At 42.1% G+C, this 7,479-nt stretch overlaps 2 protein-coding genes across 2 annotated transcripts in view; one reads left to right on the forward strand and one right to left on the reverse strand.

The window, feature by feature from the left end:
- Window positions 1–7,479, forward strand: part of LOC126561961 (UDP-glucose 6-dehydrogenase) — a 299,499-nt gene that overhangs the window by 239,693 nt on the left and 52,327 nt on the right. The window lies entirely within an intron of this gene.
- The window catches only part of LOC126561876 (PTB domain-containing adapter protein ced-6), a 359,240-nt gene that overhangs the window by 114,066 nt on the left and 237,695 nt on the right, over window positions 1–7,479 (reverse strand). The window lies entirely within an intron of this gene.

A 7,479-nucleotide genomic window follows, 5' to 3' on the forward strand; every position in this document is an offset into this window, starting at 1 on the left:
ATGCATACGTGAAAGTATCGTAATACCGGAACGCTAGCCATCCACCGCTGGGAGGGCCAAGCAGCAGCTGTTTGATGTACGCGTGTACATCATACCAGAGCCGAACGTTTGATGGAAACGGTGGTAAGGTATTTTGTTGCTCAAAGCTTTTACCGTTCACTTGACCCAATCGCAACCGGCCGAACCGGTGTGGGCGTTAATGTGGCCACATTTGCACATGCGGATAAGGTTGCTATCGTGCCGGCAAGCGGCATAGACTTGGTGTGTCGTTAGACCTTTCGATGGCTACAGAAGGGACTGTGATGTGAAAAATAATTAAACATTCTTGCTCAAAGATTAATTTTATAATGCTACCATCTTTTGTAGAATTTGTTACTAGATGAAGTGATCGCTTTATAAAATGGAGAATTTGTGAGGAAACAAATAATAACTATCCTCAGCACCAAAAGAACTATCAGCAGAACAGGTCTACAGTGTACAAAGAGGGAGAATTTTTTTTTATTTTTCTCATAAAAAAACCAAAATTAACAGTAACAATTAATTGTTAAACATCAAATGTATCTAGAAAAGTATGCTAGATTTAGTATGATTATCTGCCATGGGTAGATAATGTTTTGATCATATAAAAATACCCATATCGGGTGATAGATTTTCTACAAACTCTCCCAAAGCACTTCCAAAACATCCAACACATTACCTTCAACTTTTCAGGCTTCAATTAAGCTGATTTCGGTTTGAACTCCAAACAAATGAATCATTGAAAAAATAATTAAAATATCTTGTGTTGCAGAGCACCATAAAAAATTAAGCTGACTTTGTGGGAAATTTTCATCGATTTAACCTTTAAAAGGACAATCGAAAAAAGGTTACCCTTATTCTTCTACGCCTAACCTGTTGCTAAGATAAGAAATGCTACGCTAAGATAAAAAAATCGAAGGAAAAGCGATCAAAATCGCTAGAAGAAATGCAGAAGATATGAGCTCGTGTGCGCCAGGTGGCAAAACTGGACTAAACATATAAAGCATGATTGTTCTTTTCCAATTACTAAAATCGCCCTTTTCTTTACCTTAAACACCGAAAACTTCAGTTCTCTGGATAAGCCATTTTTGGATTCATTTACTTAAATTTTCCAAAGGAGTTCAGTTCATAATCATTGTATAAAACTGCCGTCATTCTTCTATGTTCAAGCGATTCTAGTACAAATAAAAGGCTCCTAGTGCGTTTGGTAGGACACACAGAGACACGGGGAAAATCTAAGACTTGCTGTCTTACAAGATTCCATACCAGAAAAATATACTAAGAATAATTTAACACAAAAAGTGAAACATTCCCTAAGTTAATCTTTCACTTGATCAAAATTCTTTCCACTGATCGATCTTTCCTAAAAATCAATCTCAGTGTTTAGCTATATTAAGCATTTTTCCTTTCTTTCCATCATTCTTCTCCAAACATCAGCACAATGCAGTGAACTGTACTGGAGCCACCGTGTATCGTGTATTTATGCATGCAAAAATCGTTTTGCACCTTACCCTTGCACACACTGTAGCACACGTGTAGCTTCACCGTTTTTCACGCCCCGCACCACGATTAAAGTGGCAAGATGTATCCTTCGTGCTAGACACATTTCGCTTCCAGCGATTCAAAGTGAATATTAGCAAAATCAAGCTGTTGAGTGAAACGGTATGATGGGAAAGCTGCTGCCAGAAGGGAGGGACATTTTCTTCAAGCTAAAGCCTTCCCCTGGCAGTGCGATATCAGCTGGGCAACTTTCGAATCAGCAAATTTATATTCCACACTCCAGTAATCCTACATAATACCGATCGAGTCGGTCGGTTGGGTGGTTGGTAACGGGCCCGTTCTTACGCCGAACCGAGAGAAACATCGTTCAGGAATCAGACACATCAGACCAAGGGCTAAACAGTGGCCCACCACTCACCGCAGGATAATGCCCAACCAAGGACCAAAAAGCTATCGTATCGGCATCCGTTATCCTGCACCGGGTTTCCCTCTAGGTGACCAAACAGTGCTGTACTGTTGTAGCAAAGTGGCTGAGAAAACTTCTTCCAGTAAGGAACTCCCTTGCGGGTGAAGCTTGTTAAGCTTTCCAAGTACCGAGCCACCGAACCGGTACCAGCCGGACGGAAGGATTTTATGAAAACCGAGAATAAAGCTTTCCCTATCAATTGAAAATGTGCAGAAATATGTATGGATGTGTATATCTTGTGTATGGATGGCGATATTTCCTGCTAGCGGGCCCCATGTGGCTAAGGTTCCCATCAGCACGACCGAACCGTACCACCACCGTCGCCCATCACGCCACGTCGATCGATCCTCTTGCCCGTGTTCGATCTTGACGCTTACCATCGTATCGACGTACGTTTGCTGACAGAAAGCCACCCCCACGACGCCTTCCAACCGAAGCGTAGGGAGAATGGCAAGATGGCGTACAGTGCAAGGGAAAGGGCATCTTGATTTAGAAAGCACCATCATCCATTTCGCACAAAGAGCCAACCTACGGATCAGCCCTTTCTGCCACCGAGCGACCGCGTGTTTTTCGAGAGCTTCTGCATTAGCTTGACTTGGCACAATCGTTGCGACCATCGGCTGCCTTCCGTACGGGCTGACATGACCGGGTGCTATTTCTGCTGCTGATTTCAGCCCTGCATCCTTGATCCATCGAAACCATCGCATCGTACCGGTCGATCAGGATGCTCTTGAAATCCAAGCCACGAATTGTCCCACCTCCTTAGACGCTCGGTCGGAAACCCCAGGATTTTCCCGGACCCGGATATCCATTGCATTAACTGTCCCTCAAGGACTCATCGGTATCAAGGACTCGGCGGGCCCGGCAAGACGTGGCCGACCGTTGTGCGTGAGTACGCAGCATCGGAAGTCCAGGCCGACAGTACTGCCACGGTGTTAGACATTGGCGCTCGCTCCAAAATTGCCGAATGGAGATCAATTTATTTTTATCGTCCTGATGAGCGCCGATCGGGCGCCGAACGAGCTATTGGAGTGGCGCTTTGCCGATGCTGCATGAAATATGCAACGGCCATACCAGCCCGTTGACGACGACGATGGGCGCTCTGTAGCTTGATGTTTGCGGTAACATCTTCACCAGCGCATTACGCGCTACCGCTGGATATGGCAACGTGGTCAGAATTCGATCAAAGATTTTCACACAGTGTTTACGTGCGCAACAACCAGCCACTGAGGTGAGGTTGTGTGCTCTTTTCTCTGGGAAACGATTGCGGAAGCAACAACCACCAAAATCGCTGCTTCAAAAACCCCTTTGCTTCAGCTGATGCGCAGGGATCATGTGCATGGGGCGAAAGCACATGATAGACGTTCTGCATGTGATTGTTTCAATCGATGTGTTTATTAAATGGCTTTCGTTGTTGTGCTTTCTGCATGCGAGAAACGCTAGATTACATCGGTTGGTTCGTGTGAAATGGAATCTCAAGTACTCTAATCAATAATTTAAACCGTGGAAGAAATCCCGATTTATACAGCTGTGAGATATCTTATTTCGAAAAAAAAGTTTACTGATTCGGCATATTTTACTTTTACTATTCGTAGTCAAAATTTATCATTTGAAATTATAGTTAAGCGATAGTACGGCGATGTGCCGTCATACTTAATAATAAATAAATTAACTCAAGTTAAGCGAGGTCCCTTGAACAACTCAAGCTCAACTCAACTTATACACGGCATACAATGATGTATGTTAAAAAAAGGATTAACCTGTTCGATCTGAGCAAAGCTAAGATGACACCCGGCACGCCTAGAAAATGGTCGCTGATAATGGAGAAAATGGTGGATAGAGTTTACCATAGCAAATGTTATAAAAATGTGAATTAATTGAAGTTTTTCAGCTACTTCAAGCCAGAAATGGCAGATCAAGAATTCGTGAAGTTGTAGATCCAGCAAAGGTGAAGTAGAATACCAAAGTGAAGCATTGAAAACGATCACATCAGTCTTCCAGTCTAATTCTTGGCTTGATTAACTTGCTCTATTCGAAACTAGATGCTCAGAACTACGTACGTCAGTGCACTTTCAGTTCAGTTGTTGATGTGTGCTTTAATTGAAAGGTGTTAAGGTTTTCTTTTAAAACTGATCTTTTGATTTTTAAAACAATGTGATTGTACAATTCTCTTAAATCCTCATTTTAACTATTTCCAAACAGCAAATAAACTTTCAATCTTTTTTTTTTCGTTCAGCACCATTCTCAAGTATAACAAACCCAACGCAGGAATGCCAAGGAAACAAGCCATACATGCCTTACGATCTCGCTGTAGCAACATCTCCCCATCCCTCCCCTCGATTCCAGTATGAGTGTACCGTCTAAACCAACGACCGGCCCAAAAAGCTCTCGGTCGAAAAGCCCATTGCGAAATGCACTGTTTCAAATGATGGCGAGTTTTCGGGTTTACGGAACGTCGGTTTTGCCCATAAATAACGGCGATGCATATTGCAAACATCCACTGCATACATCCCCGGTGTGCTGTGGCAAACCCGGAAGCAACCCTTGGACGAAACCCACAGGCACGAACCTCGTACACACGCTCTTCGACGTTTGAGCCAACGTGCAAGGTTGGAATGTGCAGGAATGTTGTCCACCGGACCGGAGTTTCGCATTGGGTGGAGTAGCTCTTTTTATTTTTCTTTCCCATTTTTGTATTTTAAAAGCTCACCCAATATGCAGTTCCAGCTGCAGCTGCTGCAAATAAAACTGAAAAAAAGAGTAAATAATCCACCGCCACCACCACCGAAGGGACGAGCGTAAATAATCGTCACGTGTGGCACTCGCACCGTTGTCCCCATCGCCATTGGAATCGGAAAGTGTGTTCCATCGACCACTTTACGATATGGCTCAATGTTTATTTCGACGCTTTCACTACGCTCGGATATCTGGCCAACACAAAACCCCAACCCAACTCGGTTTTAGGTGACTCTCTGGTCAACGCGCAGTGGCTAGAATTGATTGTAAGATATTCATTCTCGAGTGGAGCGAGTTTTCGATCGCCGGATGCTCTTGGCTGCATCTTGCAAAGTACTACTCTCGCCCCTAGACCGGGGACAGTCCTTGAAATGCATTTTCACTAGGGAAAGCTCGTTCCAATCCAATCATACCTCGGTGCCCCACACACACGTGCGCACGCAGGGACGTGTGCCTTGCAGCAGCTCAAAATAATCGCGATCATGGCGGAAGCAGTAAACTCTAAGTTTATTATTTGTTTGCTACTATTTGTTTCCGGGCCCGGGCTACCGGAAACCGTGCGCCGGGAAGATGCTCTCGTAAACAGTTTTCGGGAACAAAAAAAAAAACTATCGGAAAAGCGAAACGAGTCCAATTTCCGACAAGTGCTTCGAGGATTGTTGTTTTATCTGCTACAATATCACTCTGCTGCTGGTGCTGACGGCCATGTGCACGGTAAGACAGCAGACAGCAGAAAATAGCGAAACTTTTTCCCCCGACAAAACAATCCCGATCTGTTTTGGCGACAGAATCAACAGGAACAGAAGATAAACGGGAGTTGGATGCTACCCACAATGTAACCGGACATTGACTTTCTTATCTTCAAACCATATCTAATGCGGCATAATCTAATGGAATGTTAGTTGCAACTTTTCGTTCGGTAAAACGTGTCTAGGAAAAATATTTTCAAAACGGATTTCCTTATTTTTTGTTTATTATTTTAACAATCAATCAATTTTTAATGCATTGTTTGCTAGAATTTCTCATGTTGGAGACTAGTCAAAAGGGAAAAACATTCGAAAAAACTCATTAGTCAACGGATTTCTTCGATTGTTTAAATTTGTATTTTAATTGCATACATTTAGGCGTTATTCATTTGTTCGTTCAAACTACGTTCAGATCAGGCACTTTTTCTTGTAGAGGATGTTTAAATAGCTTGGAGCTAGTTATTAAGTTTCATTTATTGTGAATATTTGGTGAGATCACCGTTTCTTACATAAATCATACGCTACAACGCAAGTATTTGCCGCGAATTATAACTCTTAACTTAGCAAGATGCTACTCTTTCAGCTTAAGCACATTAAGAAACAAAATAAACAACTTCTCAAACTCTATCACCACCTGCAGCAAACATGCATATTTGTTTGCATAATTTAAAACTCTTTTGTAAATAGTACTATAGCAAATCGTTGGCTTATTGCTTGCGAATTGTATTTGAATGCATTAGCTTCTGCTGTATCGCCGGATGTTTCCGTAAATGTGCATTTGTTATTCAAATTGACTGTAACGTACACTCATGGCTTTTTACAAATGCTGAACCAACATTGACACACCAGAAAGAGAAAGAGAAAAAGACGTCATAGTTGTTTTGGAATTTCCTAGCAATTTATCAAATAGTGAACTTGAAATTATATAATCGATCTGATGTGCATGGTGTTAACTAAACGTAATAAACGCAATTGTAGAAAATAAACTATCAAATTAAGTTGCATTTTTAAAATACAGCATTGAAAGTCCTTCGACAATACAACTCTGAATGGATTTCTGACTTCCTTGGCTTACATTAATAACTGCCTATACTACGGCCTGAGCAAGATAGAGACTGAGAGACGGCCTGGGTAAGATATCAACTCACAAAAAATCCCCAACCCGACCTAAGAGGACCTCACTCCACCCATGTTCGATGGTCAAACGAAATAGCGAAATGAAGCGGCTTTCGCTATTAAACCGATGGCAAGGTAATGAATAACATTCTGTGGGATCACATCAAATAAATTCACTCACATTCTTGATGTAGTTTATCTATCTTTCTGTAGCAAATGGTCCACCAAACGTTCAATTTTCGTTTAAGTTTGAAATATTTCTCGATTGTACGATGCCGCAAAGCAGACATTCCTACTCCTCCATCATGGTACCAAATGAAGCAAGCAACGTCCTTCATTTTGAAATCTTGTTGCAAATTAGTTGCTCATGATTTTGCTTGGACATTTCTTGTGTGCCTTGAAGCACCCAGCAAATGGTTTACAATCTTAATTCGTTTCCGAATTGCATCGGAAAAAGTTTATCGCAATCAATTTAGCGCCAAATTTGTTTTGACAGTTCGTAAGCCACAACACGGCACACACACCATCAACCCCGCCTGTGCGGTGTTGTTTTTGCACGCTAGTGATGAGCATCGGTCTTCTACGGACCACGTTGAACTAGCACCGTTCCTTTGCGTTTTATTTTTAAAACAAAGTAATTCCTTCCGCATTAACAGATACTTTTTCTATTTTATTTATTACAAAAGGTTACTTGTTTTTTTAAAGCAATAATTCCTACCCAATTCCTACGCATTGTAAAAGCAAAACTTTTTGAAAATAATTTCGTTACGTCCAATTTTGACAGCACAGTCTGGATCGGAATCAATCCTGTCAGCGCGCTCGGAACGTAAGTCAGAACGTCCGCTCCGCTCTAACACCAAAGAGGCAACCATTTTTCATCGTCACTGAAAAGAGCAT

The sequence above is a fragment of the Anopheles maculipalpis genome, chromosome 3RL (assembly GCF_943734695.1).
Source record: "Anopheles maculipalpis chromosome 3RL, idAnoMacuDA_375_x, whole genome shotgun sequence".
Classification (NCBI taxonomy): domain Eukaryota; kingdom Metazoa; phylum Arthropoda; class Insecta; order Diptera; family Culicidae; genus Anopheles; species Anopheles maculipalpis.